The following is an 18,957-nucleotide window of genomic DNA, read 5'->3' on the forward strand; positions in this document are numbered from 1 at the left end:
ATGTACGGCACGTGTGTATTTGTTTATGGACTCGATGAGACCTGACAGAGGCACGCTTAGCTGGTCAGTATGATGTAGCGGCGAATCTAAGCCCTCGAATGAGAAATGTGCTATTGAAAAGCAGCACTTAACCCCTGCTCCCCCCCCCCCCCCCATTTTTTTTGTCTATGGATAAAGTCTCCCCGCTCCCTCCCCCATCGCCATTTCCAAGTGTTAGTTGCTCTTCTCTTCTTCTCTTACTATGGCCCTTATAAAATTTGTCTTTGGACTTTCTATAGACTTCCCTTAGACTCTATTGACTTCATATAGATATTCCCGTTTGTCTATTCATAGCCTGTGTATTGCCTATAGGCAAAAGTATCCTATAAGTGTATGGCCACAAACGTGTAGATTGCCTATGGGCTATCTATAGGATTTGTCTATGCAAAGTCCTTAGACTTTATTGACAAATGTCTATAGGCAATCTATAGACTGCCTAAAGAAATTTTTGCAAGGGCGTCTAGTAATCAGGACAGCTAGGACCAAAATAGGTGTTCGCGTTCCCATTTACTACCTGCCTAGCTTCCACATTTATGCGAGGCCACCACGGAGACACATCACACATACGGCGCATTTTTTCTTCCGGATCAAGGCAGCAACGTGAAAATCATTCCTTGGCACTACTCCATCGTGAGCGTAATGGAAACTTTCGCTTTACCGGCAGCTATTGCTGTTAAAGCCCCACGGCGCCTGCGTACACTTTCGCGAAATTTCTTTATCCGAATCCGCGCTCAGCACAGACCACGGTCATGCGAAGTTATTCACGGGCGACAACCAATATCAACGCCGAAGATCGCCCGTTCGCTTTCACGCGGCCGTCCTTGCTAGGACCGCCTTCGCTTATCGCCCACTTCATCCCACGCCGGATTCGCTGATAGCGAGACGCAACCCGTTACACAACGCCAGGGAAATAGAACGAAAAAAGAAAGAATAAGCCGACCGCTTTTATCCGCCATCGGTCGTAAAAGCCTTCAGCGGAGAAAACCGCGCTCCCCCGGCGGCGAAGTCGCGTTGGCGGGCAAAGCGGCGGACGTTTGCACGCAGAGATGGATGGCTAGATTGCGCGCGCCATGGAGCGGAGAGTTGGAGGAGGAGGTGGAGAACACGATGGCGGTAGCAGCACTTGGCAGGCACTCGAGACGTATCTGGGGCGGCTGAGAAACGGAGCGTGGGGGGATTGGTGGCGTGTTTACACGCGGCGTTCATTACGGACAGCGGGCCGAAAGGAACGGATGAATGGCGCGAGATCGCAAGGCGATGCAACAAACGTTTCTCGCGCGTTCGATTCGCCATTTTTGCAGAGCGCGGCCGTTGACGAAGCGATATCTACGCTTTCACGGAGTTGGAACACGGCCTTATTTCGGTTTGGTTTTCTGTCAGAGCCGATGTTTTTCCACGCGCCCTGACTACGCGTTTTCCGTTTATTTTATTTATTTTATTTAATTGCTTTTTGGGGAAAGGAAGAAAATGGCGCAGTATCTGTCTCATATATCGTTGGACACCTGAACCGCGCCGTAAGGGAATAGATAAAGGAGGGACTGAGAGAAGAAAGGAACTGAGAGGTGCCGTAGTAGAGGGCACCGGAATAATTTCGACCACCTGGGGATCTTTAACGTGCACTGACATCGCACAGCACACGGGCGCCTTAGCGTTTTTCCTCCATAAAAATGCAGCCGCCGCTGTCGGGTCCGAACCCGGGAATTCAAATTTGATTAATGGATTGCTACGCGGAAAACTAAGTGAGAGTCTCCGACGCAGACCTTGGAGCAGTTGGGCTTCCTATATAAGTTTAAATTTCGATCCCATGCCGCTCTTTGACGTGCCCTAAAATATCGTTATATCGAGGTAACCTTTAATTTTGCATCCATCGAAACGGGGATATGACTCTGAACTCAGGACCTCGAGCTCAGTATAATAGTAGAACGCTGTATCCAGTGAGTAACGACGACTTGTTTATTCACCAGTTATGTAGTTCTCCTTCACCGAACTGACAAGCGGAACGACACTACAGAAATAGAAATAACTTCCGGTTTCGGTTTCTGTTGTCCCCAAGTTCGAAACCAGCCACGGCGGGGGCGTTTCGATGGACCCGAAACGCAATAAAGCGTCGGTGTGCTGTGCGATGTCAGTGCACGTTAAAGATCCCCAGGTGGTCGAAATTATTGCGGAGCCCTCCACTACGGCACTTCTTCCTTTCTTCTGTCAGTGCCTCCTTTATCCCTTTACTTACAGCGTGGTTCGGGTGTCTACCGAGATAACTGAGACAGTTAATACGCCATTTCCTTTCCTCAGAAGCCAATTCTCATAATAATAATAATAATAATAATAATAATAATAATAATAATAATAATAATAATAATAATAATAATAATAATAATGGGAAAGGAAATGGCGCAGTATCTGTCTCATATATCGTTGGACACCTGAACAGCGGCGTAAGGGAAAAGGGATAAAGGAGGGAGTGAAAGAAGAACGGAAGAAAGAGGTGCCGTAGTGGAGGGCTCCGGGAAAAAATTTCGACCACCTGGGGTTCTTTAACGTGCACTGACATCGCACAGCACACGGGCGCCTTAGCGTTTTTCTTCATAAAAACGCGGCCGCCTCGGTCGGGTTCGAACCCGGGAACTATGGATCAGTAGCCGAGCGCCCTAATCATTGAGCCACCGCGGCCAATTCTCAACTTGCGGTTTTTGCAGTCTAGGCAGCCCTTTACTACGGCACATCTTTCTTCCTTTCTTCTTTCACTCCCTCCTTTATCCCTTCCCTTACGGCGCGGTTCAGGTGTCCAACGATTTATGAGACAGATACTGCGCCTTTTAATTTCCCCCAAAACCAATTTGTCAATTGTTCTGCAGTGAAAGCAAGCTCGCTCGTTCTCAGTGCACCAAAGCAGTCCTTAGTTTCGGTTCCTTGACAGACATCTTATATTCTTGGAAAAAAAGTTAAAAGTCATATTAGAAGTACACAACTAGCTGCCATTATGTCTAAATACGTTATTATATGAGCAAGAACTATGAGCAACAGGACGCTGGCATTTAAATATTTCTTCGTACTTCCTGCTTTTCTTTTGTGCATTACATTTTACTTGTTCACGGAAACTTTCCTTGCACTTCTTAGCCTCTATGGTTACGAAATGTGTTGATATGCTTGCCAATAAGCACTTTCGTCATCACGTCAGAGCCCCATCAGTAGCCGGGAAGCAATGTGTAGTGCACCTTCTCAAAGGAGCCCGTTAAAACAACCCTTCGCATTTAAAGCGGCCTTCCGAGAACCTGCCCGAACAGCCGGCCAGGGTCTTCCAAACACCACGCTGCGGAATGCGGAAAGGGGCGCTTGTATATTTTCCAGTCCACTTTTTCGCCAGCTACCGATGAGTCACCTTCGATGAGGCTCGCCCGAGGCAGGGCATGAAAAGAGTCAGGTGATGATGTCGAAGCAGTTGAGTAACGACCCCGAAACGCAGCAACCACGTCACTTTGCAGCGTTATGCATGGACACGTAATCGTGCGGATGCCAGAGGAGCTTTCATGGAGCAAAGGAATGCATGAACCAGTAATAGGATGCATGGGTGCGCTGTCTGTTTGGTTTATTGTTCGTTGGGGCGAAGCTATGCGACTATTTTATGGGCGCCGAGGAAAATGCGAGGTGAAGCCCAACTTGCGTCACATCTCACTTAAGCATGGCGGAGCCCCAATCAATGTAGAAGGTCGCGAGTTCGTTTCACGCATGACCATAAGGGCTAGCCATAAGTACTACTCCAGACCGTTAAGGAGAAAGAGAGAAACAGGGTTTGCAAAAGAGTTGAAATCTGGGCCAGTAGATACATAGGCGAAAAAAAAAAGTAAAAACAAAGACGAGGAACAAGCCGGAGGAATGCACACTAAGACGACTGGACTAGCAACTGTGCTTTATTGAACAAGACAATTTCCCAGTACGGCTCACAGGATATGCGCAGCAAAACCTAATCCATCACCGGAAAGTGATATCAAATAATCAAATATATAAGCAGCACAACTATCCTCCGCGCGCCGAGAAAGACAAGTTATTTTTCAAGCAGGCGTAGCGAAGCTGTGCTAATGGAATCTTCACCATGCCACCTGATGTGGCAGGCTTCTAAAATTTCGCGTTCTTCTTTCGCTCAGGGGGTCGCATCGGATTGTTTAATCTGACTTGGCCTTGGCTTAGGCAGTGACAGAAGAAGTCAGAAATGCGCCGTGAATGTGCGTGCCATTTGTGTGAACGATGTAGAGTCTCCGCAGAAGAAAGTAATGATGCTAGTTTTTATTAGGTGGGCGCCCTTTTCAACGAAGCGGCTGAAGGGAAGGACGAAAATGGCGTCGCTACCCCAACTGCCTTTAGTGAAAACAGGATACGTGCCACAGTAGTGGAGAAGCCGAATGAAAAGTAGCTAAGCCTGTCTTGTGATCAGCTAAGCTTTCAGCATCTGACGTTGTCGACTGCCGTCTTCTCCACTGTTTTTTTTTCTTTTAACGGGTTGGTCCAAGAAAGAAGTCGCATGCAATTTTGTATGCATCGCTGTTTTTATGCAGTTGGAGCCTGCGGTACTTCAACAGATCACGCCGAAGTTACATCGCCTTCGACCTTTGTCGCGACAAGACATCTGAAAAGCTTTGTAACCGATATGTAGCACAGGTGGAGAGAGAAATAAAGAGGGAAAGAAAGAGAGCGGGTGGCAGCCTGTTTTATACATCGTTTTGGACAAAAAGTGTGCAGTTGTGTATACACGCAAATGAAAATAAACAAAAAATAGGGTAGAGTAGAAAAAAATAACTAATCTCCTCCCGTAAGGCGTGAAAGACAAAAAAAAAAAGATTCTGAACGGTTTACAGCCGTTTTGGATATGGGGAGGTTGCAGGCTTTCTTCCCTCAAGAAAGGTTGCTGGGAGTAGACTTTGCACTGTGTTTCCCATTGTTACTGGGTAGCCTTGGAGCTGATCGAGTGACCAGCTCTGGACTGACTCGTGGTATTAGGTCACCGGTTTCCCTTTTTCTTCTAGCCTTTGTGTAGTGGGGCTGACATTTCATTTTTCTCCAATTCAGGTTTCAGAAGACATGTTAATGATTCTTACTAAAAATCACGATGAAATTTTTGAAACGATAATAAAGGAGTGTTTCGGCTACCACTGACAAGAAGAATAAAAAATAGTTGCTTGCTTCAGATTCATACTATCCGTACATTCTAGCGCTGCGGGTCTCAGACTCCTGAATTGAATACTGATGGGGTCGGAGACCCCCCGAGACCCTCCTGACTTTAAGCACCGAGAGTAGTCGGAAAATGTCTCACCCATATGCGTGTTGCAGTGGGACTGAGCCCGAGTGCTGTGGGATGTCAGTGCACGTTAAAGATCCCCAGGTGGTCGAAATTATTCCGGAGCCCTCCACTACGGCACCTCCTTCTTCCCTTCTTCTTTCACTCCCTCCCTTGTCCCTTCCCTTACGGCGCGGTTCAGGTGTCCAACGATATATGAGACAGATACTGCGCCATTTCCTTTCCCCAAAAAACAATTATTATTAGTGGGACTGAGCCACCAAACCCAAGTACTGTTCACACTGTATGTCCACACAGTGCACTCACCTCTGGATAAGAAGACAGTTGTATTCAGCAATGCAAGAATGCAGATATAGTATAGCTGCACAGACGCTGCAAAGCAGCAATGCCGAGCTGACTGAGTTTGAGCTTCTTGATAAAACTGATTTTCCGCCTTTTAACGCGAGAGCGTTAAAAGGCTCCGTTCTTTACCCAGAAAATCCGGCGTTGGCGCTGTCGGCATTGTAAGCGAGAAATAGGGTGGCGTAGGGTGGCCCAGGTGGTCACGCACCGAAAGAAGCAACTTCGGAAGGCCAACTTGATCACGTAACCTGGAGGCGTCAACACAACCTGCCCACCAGAATGTGAGCAAACTGACCACCGAGGTAGGCGGCTGTTAATGATAGTTCGTAAGAGGTTGCTCGGGAAGAGTAACTTCGGTCGCACAAGCCCCACCGGTGGCAGCGCCTGCCATCGCAGGGCAGTGGCGCATTGCTTAACCGCTGCACCACTGCGCCAGGAGTGGTGTGACGACTCCCAGGGACCTATGAATGGAAAGTTGAGAATGACCAATTCCACTCATATGGGCATGAATTCATTAACGCTATCGCGTCATATCCTTGCCGCGGAGTTTTTAAGTGTCCCCTGCAATTTTTAGTAAAGATTATTGGATCGAAAGGAATTGCAGCGACCCTGTGAACCAGCTGTTTACGGAGCTTACGACGGCTCGCCAAATCTGTGAGGTTGTTGCGCTTCGCTTCGCTTGTTGCTCATTAAAGTGCAAGCTTTACTGCCCGTGAACTCGCGATTACGCCGTGGCGGTGCTCCGAGGAGGCACATGACGTCACAAAGCGCGCCTAGGCGCGGATATATTTCTCTCTCTCTCTCGCTCCCTAGCCACTACTGCGCATGCACCACTAGTAGCACCTCTGTGGTGCCAAACCAAATTAAGGAATTTGTCGTTTGCAAATCACTGCTGGGCGACTGCACTCAAGGGGAGAGCCTCGCTATACCTCGCCGAAAAAAAAAATACGTTTTTTTTTCCTCGAGGAATTGGCGAAGAGCTTTTGTTGCTTTTGTTCACCCAGCCAACGTTGTTTAGGGATGTTCTCCGCCGTCCCACTCAAGACGGTCTGGGCAGAGGAGCGAGGCGTTGTGCACACACGCCCGCCTGACCTAAAAGGAATAGCCGGACACGAGGCTGCCTGACACGGTCTGCCCAGCGGCAAGATGAAACGGGTCCCCGCGGCCACGTGATACACCACGTTCGCCACTTCCGCACTCGCAACTCGGCACGGAGCAGCATTAGCTGGCAGCGACACTGTTGCGGCGCTTTTACGACCGCCGCTCCAAGGGCGATAACTGGCCGCAGGGTGCGCCGTGCTTCTGGGCATTTAGCTCAGCTTACAAAGGACCGCCATCGGATGCCAGCTGAAAGCCTCCCCTGGTCGCAGCGGATGGGAGGATGGAGGCACAAAGTGCTCTTCCGAAGCAAGTGCGTTGTGCGCCGCCTTCAGGGAAAGATTTGTGACTTCTTCGTGGTCAGTGACAACGTTGTGATTTGCTTTTTTTTTGCGGAATCGATGTGTACAGTTGGTATGTCATAAACAGGGGCGGATTTAGGCGGGGGACCGTCGCCTCACATCCTTCAGCGAGAAATTTCTATCGTAAAATTATGGAGGCTCGCTTTTGCGGTTCAGAAAGTTCTAGAAATGCATTGTGGAGGTTTCTTGGGAAGCATGCGTCTAGTCGCGAAACGGTTTGCTTGACCCAACCGGTTAGCTCTCATTTGAAATTTGCCGTACAAATCGGATATGCCGCTGCCGACACACGATAAGAAGCTCAGCCGAAGCTTTCTGGCCTGTTTAAGGTTGATTCTGCATGGCGTCGGTGCTCAGAAAGGAGGAAGCACAAGCACCTCCGCTGACCGCCGAGCAGTTGGGAGAGAGAGAGAGAGAGAGAGAGAGAGAGAGAGAGAGAGAAAGCGACACTGCAGTGTGCCTAGCCATCGCTCTAGAGATAGCTAGCACAAAGGCTGATCCGATTTTCAGTGACTCCAAAACGGCCATCTGCAATTTCGCAGAATATTGGCTGCGGCGTCTCGGCTTTTGGGCCGAGCCAGACGTGGAGGTATGAGAGAGGTTGAGGTGGTGTGGGTATACCTGCGCACTCCGGAAACCCGGGGAACGAGGCGGCTCACGCATAAGCTCGAGGTTTCATCCACCGAGCAAGTGAGCCGCCTGTTCCGGGAGGGTTCGCGAGAGATGCGCTGGTGTCCTTCCATGGCATTACGAATGACTGCAAGTTGAGCCGGAGGCTTTTCCCGCCGCCGGATAAGGAACAGGAGTGTGTTTGGAGAAGACCCCAGACGAGATCTTTCCGAAGTCCTTGTATACTCAGCAAAATATGTCCGCAAGAGGTGAAGCCGAAGTGTAAACGGAGTAGGGACCCGGCGACATATGATTATACAATATCCTGTGGGAATGCAAAGTGAGCCGTCCCCTGTGGCTCTGCTGCATTATCCTTCTTGAGCAGTGGGAGGCCGTGTTGGCCAGCTCAGACCGGGCCGTCCAGTCCCGGGCCGTGGAGTGGGTCGTCCAGGTCGCCGTCAGTCGAGGAGTGACGGCCAACTGGCACGGAAGCCATCCACACACGCTTTTGACGAAATAAAGTTCTTCCACGTCACTCCACTGGGCCTAATATTTTTATTTTGAACAATAAGAAGCCGTGGCACCAAGCCGGAGCCGCAGTGCACAAGCTAAGGTGCCGTCCCTGTGGCCAATGTTTATGTATGAATCACGTTGGTACGCGAAACAAAGCGGGCGCCGTGTCGGAAACTACAAGCGCTTTGAGTGCGTCTCTCTGAGGAGCCCGATGCATCCTTGAGGCTTTCTGTCGGCCGCGGAGATGGCGTCGGGCGTTCAAGGAAAAAAAAAAAAAGATCCCGCAAACTCCGGATGCAAGACTATCGGCGAAAGCGTGCTTCGTGACAATATATGTGCTTTCGGAAACAAGTGTTCTTTTTCGTCTAATTTATACTTGCTCGGATATATACCGGGTGTTTTAGCGAACACTTTCAATAATTTTCAAGAATAGGCTTTTTTCGGTAAACCTATGGCTATTGCGCCATAGTATTACCAGTGTGATGCAGCGATGGCGTAGAGGTAGAACATCCGCCTCGCGTGCAAGAGGACCGGGGCTCAAATCCTGGTGCCGCGCAACTCTCCACCGGGTTAAAAAAAAAATCCGCGTGTCGATGGAAATGCATAACCAGGCCTGGAGTGCGGCCTTATCTCGGTGACCAGAACCGACAACGCACTCCCTCACCAGAGCAGGATTTGGCCACCCTGGTGTAGTACTTGGCCACAACCTTCTATGATCAAATCAATTAACCCTCGGCCCTCAGTCCCCAGCGGCTGCAGAGCAACTGACCACGGCGGCGGTCAGACTTGTGACGCAGCGGAGGGCGCTAAGAATCTCTGGCTCCGGACAGGCCGCCATTGGAATCTGAACCTGGCAACATTTAACGCTAGAACTTTAGCTAGTGAGGCTAGCCTAGCAGTGCTGTTTGGACATCGCAGCGATGGCGTAGAGGAGAACATCCGCCTCGCGTGCAAGAGGACCGGGGTTCAAATCCTGGTGCCGCGCAACTCTCCACCGGGTTAAAAAAAAAATCCGCGTGTCGATGGAAATGCATAACCAGGCCTGGAGTGCGGCCTTATCTCGGTGACCAGAACCGACAACGCACTCTCTCACCAGAGCAGGATTTGGCCACCCTGGTGTAGTACTTGGCCACAACCTTCTATGATCAAACCAATTAACCCTCGGCCCTCAGTCCCCAGCGGCTGCAGAGCAACTGACCACGGCGGCGGTCAGACCTGTGACGCAGCGGAGGGTGCTAAGAATCTCTGGCTCCGGACAGGCCGCCATTGGAATCTGAACCTGGCAACGTTTAACGCTAGAACTTTAGCTAGTGAGGCTAGCCTAGCAGTGCTGTTCGAGGAACTAGCGGGAATTAAATGGGATGTGATAGGGCTTAGCGAAGTTAGGAGGACAGGTGAGGCGTATACAGTACTAAAGGACGGACACATACTGTGCTATCGCGGGTTAGAGGGTAGACGAGAACTAGGTGTGGGTTTCCTCATTAATAAGGATATAGCTGGCAACGTAGAGGAGTTCTGCAGTATTAACGAGAGGGCAGCAGGTATAGTAATTAGGCTGAATAGGAGGTACAAGCTGAAAGTGGTGCAGGCCTGCGCACCCACATCCAGCCATGATGACCAGACCGTTGAAAGCTTCTATGAGGACGTAGAATCAGCAATGAATAGAGTAAAATCGCAGTACACGGTACTGATGGGCGACTTCAATGCGAAGGTGGGCAAGAAGCAGGCTGACGACCACGCGGTAGGTGACTATGGGATAGGCTCTAGAAATAGCAGGGGAGAGTTATTAGTCGAATTCGCGGATAGAAATAATTTACGGATCATGAATACCTTCTTCCGCAAACGAGAAAACAGGAAGTGGACCTGGAAGAGCCCCAATGGTGAGATTAAAAATGAAATAGACTTCATACTATGCGCTAAACCTGGCATCATTCAGGATGTGGCCGTCCTCGGAAGGGTGCGTTGCAGCGACCATAGAATGGTAAGGTCTAGAATTAGCCTAGACTTGAAGAGGGAACGGAAGAAGCTAGCGAAGAAGAAGACCATTAACGAGTTAGCCGTAAGAGGGAAAGCACAGGAGTTTAGGATAGCGCTGCAAAACAGATACTCGGCTTTAACAGAGGAAGATGATCTTGATGTTCATTCAATGCACGATAACCTGACATCAATAATTACGGAGTGCGCAGTAGAAGTAGGCGGTAGGACAGTTCGAAAAGCTACCGGGAAGCTATCTCAGGTGACGAAAGATCTGATTAAGAAGCGCCAAAACATGAAGGCATCTAACACTACCGATAGAATAGAACTAACGGAGCTATCAAAGTTAATAAATAAGCGCAAGGTAGCCGACATAAGGAAGTTTAATATGGAGAGAATCGAGCATGCTCTAAAGAACGGAGGTAGCCTAAAAACAGTGAAGAGGAAACTAGGCATAGGTAAAAACCAGATGTATGCATTAAGAGACAAGCAGGGCAATGTCATTAGCAATATGGATAAGATAGTTAACGTAGCCGAAGAGTTCTACACAGACCTGTACAGTAGCCAATGTAATCTGAACGCTAATGAGAAAGACAGCAGTGCACAGCAATGCGTCATCCCGCCAGTAACGAAAGATGAAGTAAAGAAAGCCTTAGAAGCAATGAAAAGGGGAAAAGCAGCTGGGGAGGATCAGGTAACAGCCGATCTGTTGAAGGATGGAGGGGACATCGTGCTAGAAAAACTAGCCACCCTGTATACGCAATGCCTTATGACCTCGACTGTACCAGAAGCTTGGAAGAATGCAAACATTATCTTAATTCATAAGAAGGGAGACGCCAAGGACTTGAAAAATTACAGGCCGATCAGCTTACTATCCGTTGCCTACAAAGTATTTACTAAGGTAATCGCTAATAGAGTCAGGGCAACGTTAGACTTTAATCAGCCAAATGATCAGGCAGGCTTTCGTAAAGGATATTCTACAATAGATCATATTCACACCATCAATCAGGTGATAGAGAAATGCGCAGAATATAACCAACCTCTATATATAGCTTTCATTGATTACGAGAAAGCATTCGACTCAGTGGAAACCTCCGCAGTCATACAGGCATTGCGTAATCAGGGGGTAGAAGAGCCTTATGTCAAAATACTGGAAGATATATATAGCAACTGCACAGCTACTATAGTCCTCCATAAAGTCAGCAATAAAATTCCAATAAGGAAGGGCGTCAGGCAAGGAGACACGATCTCGCCAATGCTGTTCACCGCATGTTTGCAGGAGGCATTTCGAGGCCTGAATTGGGAACAGTTGGGAATAAGAATAAATGGAGAATACCTAAATAATCTGAGATTTGCTGATGACATTGCCTTGCTGAGTCACTCAGGAAGTGAACTGCAAATCATGATCAACGAGTTAGACAGGCAGAGCAGATCGATGGGTCTAAAAATTAACATGCAGAAAACCAAGGTAATGTTCAACAGCCTAGCAAGGGAACAACAGTTCACAATTGGCAGCGAGAGCCTAGAAATTGTGCCGGAATACGTCTACTTAGGGCAGGTAGTGACAGCTGATCCGGATCATGAGAGGGAGATAACTAGAAGGATAAGAATGGGGTGGAGCGCATATGGCAAATTCTCGCAGATCATGAGTGGCAGTTTACCAATTTCCCTCAAGAGGAAAGTGTACAACAGCATAATCTTACCGGTACTCACCTACGGGGCAGAAACGTGGAGGCTAACGAAAAGAGTTCAGCTTAAGTTAAGGACAACGCAGCGAGCCATGGAAAGAAAAATGATAGGTGTAACGTTAAGAGATCGGAAGCGGGCAGAGTGGGTGAGGGAACAAACACGGGTTAATGACATCCTAGTCGAAATCAAGAGAAAGAAATGGGCTTGGGCAGGGCATGTAATGCGAAGGCAAGATAACCGCTGGTCTTTAAGGGTAACGGAGTGGGTTCCAAGAGAAAGTAAGCGTAGCAGGGGGCGGCAGAAGGTTAGATGGGCGGATGAGATTAAGAAGTTTGCAGGCAAAGGGTGGATGCAGCTGGCAAAGGATAGGGTTAATTGGAGAGACATGGGAGAGGCCTTTGCCCTGCAGTGGGTGTAGTAGGGCTGATGATGATGATGATGATTACCAGTGTTGGCGGACACCAGAAAACCGGTGGACCGTCTTAAGTAGCAACCTGGTTAACTAATTTCTGATAACTTTTCAGCTAGTAGAGTTAGGCGCCTAGTTGCAATTAGAGATTTGTAGCCTGTCGTTAGTAATAGCCATATCACTTTTTAGAATTTCCAAAACGCGGTTTCCCTCGCCGGTGTGGCTCGATAAAATTTGGATGTATCGTGCGAAAATACATGCGTTTTCGAAAAGCATGCAGGCAAATCAACCCCTCCAGTGCACGTAAATAGTCGAAAAAGCAAAATTCTAAAAACATATATGACTATTACTAACGATAGGCTACAAATCTCTAATTCAATCAGGCGCCTAACTCTAGTAGTGAAAAGGTGAATTATTAAAAATTAGTTAATCAGCTTGCTACTTAAGACGATTCATCGTTTTTATGGTGCCCGCCAACACTGGTAATACCATCCGCAAAATGGTTTATTTTTACCCCAAAAAGCCTACTTCTGAAATTTTTAAAGTGCTCGCTGAAACACCCGGTATATATACCTGCAAAGTAACACCCGGTATTTATACCTGCAAAGTGCTGTATCCTCAACTAGAATATTTTGAATTTCACAGCTGTCGGACACATGGAACGCTGTAATTTTCTTCTTTTATCTGTTTATGTACGCGTCATTTTCTGCTCCTATACTGCACCCCTTTAATTCTTCCCCATGTTGCATGCACAATGTCCTGCACGATATAGGTTTCCAGCCCATTGAAAGGGTAGGAAAACGTCCTCTTTACCTTACCTGTCCATGCTATGACCGAGTTTCAAGCGAAGCGAGGCAAAACCGAGCATCCTCGCGAACCGTCAGACCCGGACACAGCCTGGTGGCGACTCGGCACCGCTAAGTGATTTCTTCGCTAAGCGTATACTTTTTGCTATACACGCCTCCGCACCATGCGTGCATACTTTAGGACCGCGGCCGCCCGTCGCTTTTCAAGCTTTGTTTCAGTTTGCTTGAAGAGTGAGTACGCAGCAGAGTGGCGCCATCTGCGGCGACTCCCACGCGCACACGCCCCATATACGTCTCGCGCAGCGCCCGTTCTCTCTGCTGGCGTTCCATTTGTAAACACGGGCGCGGTGTGTGCAGTCGGAGCACGCACCCGCGGCCTTTTCCAGACCGCGTGGTGCCCGCGTCACCCGGCCTTGGGCAGCTCTTGACTCGAACGGCGAGCATGAGAAAAAAAGAAAAAAGAAGTCATTGCGGAGGCGTATACACACACATCCGACAGAGGTGTGTCCCACAAAGATGACACGTCTGCCACCAGGCGTGTGAGTCGCTGTGCGACTGACGGTAGTGGATGGCGGACTCGTTGCGTCACAACATGTGCGCAGGGACCCTTAGCTTTGTCGGCTACGGCCACGTACGCACCTATTCTCTTAACCGCTAAGGATGCAAGCACTCATACCGCGCTCCAGGCCTCGCTCAGTAGCGCGGTAAGTGACGAGGATGACGCTATTTAAGAAAAGAGAGGAAAGAAAAACAGCGTAGCCCACGCATGCATTGAGTCATTGGTGAAACACCGCGCTCCTGTTCGTGCTATACAGCATTTGACAGTGTCGAGCTCCTTCCACTGATGCTGCTCTTGAGTGTATTTGCTGTTTCGTGCTCTCACTTTATAGATTTTTTTCGCGCGAAATTCTGCGCCCTAATCTTTACTCGAACCTGGTGCACTCAACTGGCGGAGAGATGGTTACGGCATAGCTGTGCCAGCAAGGGCGGATTTATAAGGGTGGAAAGGGGGGGGGGGGGGGTGTCGTCGTCGTCGCCTTCCTAAAGCGAGAAATTTTACGCAGCAAAAACAGGTCCAAAGTAATTTTTTTCTACGGGAAAAGCCTAAAAACTACACTGCTAGAACGGTACACCCCCTCACCTCCCCAAACACCCCCTGCAAGAGTTACCGGAAAATCCGCCCTGCGTAGCAGCGTGCCTACAAACGTGCCACCAGGTCACGTGGTTCGACCGGTGCCTCTTCAGAACAGGCGCACAGAAGTTCTGCATGTCGATGGGCACTATAGCAGAGGATATGATTGTGCTGCAGGTCATGTGTGCTGAATACATGCACAAGCCTGACCGAACCTAACTGCCACCGGGCTGTTTGCTGTCGAGGTGAGGCTTACTCACATCTACGTGCGGCTGCGTGAAAACAGGAGCACAGCTTTGCGCCAATATTCATATATATATGTATGACACGTATAGTACTTAGTTCAGCTTTCGCATTCCAGCCCTACTCGGTGTACACATAGAGGAAAATAGCGACGGCGTTGCCAAGGTCGTCGCATCGGAGGCGAATGATGCCACGAATGCGGACAAGTGACAGGGAAATAATGTATAATCTCGTTGTCAGTTATCATAGCGTTTGTTTCTCATAAACACCATCATAATCGACGTCATTCATAGGAAACATGGCTGGTCCGGAAATACGACAAAAATGTTTGTCGTCCTGTCCTTACGACAGGGTCACCGCACAATACTACAAACAATCCTGTAGTTATGACAAGGATTTCTGTTGTGAAGCCCCAAAATACTACAGAAAACCTCGTTGTGACGAGAGAAAATTTCCTGTTCAGTTTTTTGATCGGTATATATATATATATATTTGGTAGGACATGAACGCGGGTAACGATATAACATGCCAAAGTTCGCGAACGTTCTGTAGAAGCGAACATAAGCGCGCAGTTTTTTCATATGCGTCGATGTTTAAAAAAATTGTGGCACCACATTCATTTTTTGCTTATAAATAGCAAAATTTTCTTCTCGTTCATGAAGGGCAGTTATATAAAATACACGCGCGCCTTTTCTATATATGGGGAGACAGCCGGGAACGTTGACGAGCAGCATTGCACTCACTACATGGAAGTGCAGGCGAGGGTGGTCTACTAACATCTATAAAATCTCGCATTCGTCCATGCGGTGGGCCTCACAGCATTTCGACAATACACCCACCGTGCTTCCCAACATGCAACGCGCGACTGGAGCTGCTCGCTCTCATCTGTGACGCACAACCTTTGTGTGTTCCTGGCAGGCTGAACTTCACTCCGAAAGGGCGCGAGCGGTGTTGGCCGCCAACAGATAAGGCACGCGCAACTCGGCACGTCGCAGACGGGATCAGCACGGCGCGCTGCAAAATGCCCGAGGGCACAATGCAACCTTTTCCATTTCCACGGACACTGCATGCCGTTACCCCCTTCCTACCGGCAACCGATGCGGACTACACAGATAATGTTAGTGAAACAAGTAAAATGAAATAGTAATAACAACAGATTGCCTGATTACAGCACACCGGTCGAGAAAGTGTCGACCTCGCGATCTTGCCTTGAAAGCACGCTATTTTGGTCGCCGCGATGAAGGTGGTTCTCACACGGCGGGGAAAGTCGAGGTTTGGATCCCCGCGCACAAGGTGAGAGATGCAGGACGGAGAAGGAGATATCGTTCAGTATTATGCTAATCTCCCTCGAACGCAGCCTCCCAAGCGTGAGATAAGAGAAACCTGGCTACGTTCAAGGAAGTCGACTCGGGGCGCACCGTTGCAAGGATGTAGGGGAGAAAGTGAGCGCTATTCTAGAGAGGACGGTTGTTATTTGTTTCCTGTGATAGCGAGCCATGGTGACGGTAATGAGGAGCCAGCCGCGAACTTATCACATAAACGGCTTTGCTGAAAGACGCAATATACTTTTTTTTGTCTTCTCTCGGGAATGATTAGGCGTATATTATTTAAGGTTGATATGATAGGGACGTTGCGCCCGGCGCCAGTGAAACGTTCACTGAAGTACTTATGCAGCATCCGCTTCGGGGAATATTCTATTCTTGACCCGAGATTTGAGGCGGTAAACTGATGAAATAAAAGCCGGAAGAAACAACAAATGTGGTAGAATTTTCGCCTAGTTAAACTGAGTAGATGTTCGAAATTATGTGCTTAGCCTGACTAGCTCATGGTTTTGCTTTGCTGGGTTGTGGGCACGTCTGGCGTCGATATTAGACTGAGGTTAAGCTCTGATCGTTGTTAAGCTGATCTTATCTGTTCGCGCCGCGGATGGAGTTTGATGTAGACGCCGGTGTCCTATGCTCACCGCGAGAGTGTGTTGCAGTTTAACACGAGGCGTGATCGGCTGCGGCGATAACCTGTAGTGCTTTCGTGCAGTGGCCAGTCAACATGATCTGTTCGCCCCGGGGCAGGTTGGAAACCATGTCGCGCCAATATTAAGGCTAAAGCCTTTAGTGGCTCACACTCGCGCGTCCGGTGTAACGCTGTCTTCCACGAATAACGCGGCAACTAATCAGGATAGCAGAGAACGAATGGTAGCATCAGATAGAGGGGACACAATGTAACCTCCACGCCATGTGTTTTGACTGCAGAGTGATTATTTAATTAATTACAGTCAATTATAGCGAAAAAAGCAAGGAAAACAACCAAATGCGTCGATATAGCGAGGACGTCGATATAGCGATGGGAGAAGGTGACGTCACACCCGAGGTCGCCATGGTAACGGCGCGCGCGCTGATGACGCCACCTGCGCGCCACCACCAGAGAAGCCAGCAGCCAGAGAAGAAGAGAAGAAGACCAGAGAAGCAGACCGCAAGGCGCCAACAACGTCGTCTAGATCAAAAGTGCCACTGGTATAGGAACCTGCGAAGCTAGAATCGCAGTCGGCAAGGCCAAGGGCTTTCGTCTTGCCGTAATTTAGATGGGCAAAGTGCTCCCGTAATTTTCATTTTATTTGGCACCCTCAGGGCCAGGGCCGCCATAAGATTCTTGGTTGGGTTCGACACCCTGTAAAGTAGTGCTTGCGCACTAAAAAAAAAGACAAAAAATGCGGGTGCTCCGTAGCACGGTCGTGCACCCCATGAACTTAGTATACGCAATACACATACGGTGTGTGTACACTGCAATGTGTGCAAATAAAATTAAATAAAAATCTGCATGTCGTACACGTTACTGCTGTAGACCGCGTTTGGTTTGGTTTATGGTGGTTCAACGTCCCAAAGCTACTCAGGCTGTGAGAGACGCCGTAGTGAAGGGCTCCGGAAATTTCGACCATCTGGGGTTCTTTAACGAGCACTGACATCGCACAGCACACGGGCCTCTGGAATTTCGCGTCCATCGAGATCTGACCGCCCGGCAAGGATCGAACCCGCGTCTTTCGGGACAGCAGTCGAGTGCCATAACCACCAAGTCACCGCGGCGGGCTGGACCGCGTTTCCATATATTAATGGAAAGTCGGTCACTCAGGGTGCAGCAGCCGTAGCTGCTTCCGTGGCTACAAAAGCACATCACTTTGTCGACGCATGTGCAAAACGGGGGAGTGCGTGTTGAGGTTTATATCGAATATTTGCGTTGAAGCCTATACCCAGTCTGCTGGACATGGGCATGGACTGCGCGACCACCATGACAGCAGCTCATGCATGCTCAGCACTCATGCGTGGTTCACGTCCCGTGACATAGACAGTGCATCAACCTATTCTTATAAATGACTGATACAAATGACCGCAATCGATCATTCAGGGTTGCATAGCCGCTTGCACTTTGACGTGCATGTTTCTGGAGTTTACTGCCGCTTGAATATAGTTTAGTGGGATACCGGTTGTTTGTGGCGAGTATTGTTCATGTCCGTAAAGAAATCGAGGTGCACATTAATATTGACTAAACACGGCAGTTGCAAAGAGGATAGCTAATTACGCCCTGAAAAGTAAAACAGGTACCGAGAGGCCAACCAATCTGACCCTACCCACCTTTCGGTCTTTTAATATATGCGAATTTGAAAAAATTGTCCTTACCCACTTTTTTTACCAATTTCGTGATCTTCAACCATAATGTATCTGCTAGTACAGGCGTATTTCTCAAGGATGTCGGGCTCTGTACTCCGGTCTTTTCGTGCTTTCGTGCTCAAGAGAAACAGAACAAGATAAACAGGCTTGCTAGAGGGTCACATATTTCAGCCACTCGCTATCAGGAACAAGATCAGCAAAGCGATGGCCCATTTTTTAATGCCATAGTGTTAAGAGTTGTCAAAACAAAAATCCGCCGACGTCCGAGAGGATATTCGCTGATTGCTCGAGAGAGGTCACTTTGACCTTGTGACGTCATGGCAACCTCCCCACAGGGCTGTGAGCAACCGAGTTCCTAGACAGGAAAAATCAGAAGAAAAAATGTGCCATATGCAAATGCCAGCACCACCACAGTGTAGCGCATATCAGCTACTGTAGTAGCTCGCTGTCCGAATATGGCGGTTGATGGACCGACAATTACAAAGAGACTGACGCGAACACACGCAGAGGTTGCAACAAAAGCTGAGACAAATGTGAGATCTATACTACAATCGCTTTCCCCTCCCAAGGTGACTGAGTGTCCGCGTAGTTTTTTCGCTTCTTTATTGCCGCATTTCATCTCGTGCGCCTGCATTTCAAGCGGCCTCGATTCGCCAGTAATGCTGACTATAATATTACTTTTCGCCGGGGCAGGAGTTTCTTTGCAAAGCCAATGGGGCCCTCTGAAGAAGCACGATATCGATCGCCAAGCTTAGGTTTCCCAATATTGCGCAATTGCAGCTTAGAAGACGCACG

The sequence above is a fragment of the Amblyomma americanum genome, chromosome 10 (genome assembly GCF_052857255.1).
Source record: "Amblyomma americanum isolate KBUSLIRL-KWMA chromosome 10, ASM5285725v1, whole genome shotgun sequence".
NCBI lineage: Eukaryota > Metazoa > Arthropoda > Arachnida > Ixodida > Ixodidae > Amblyomma > Amblyomma americanum.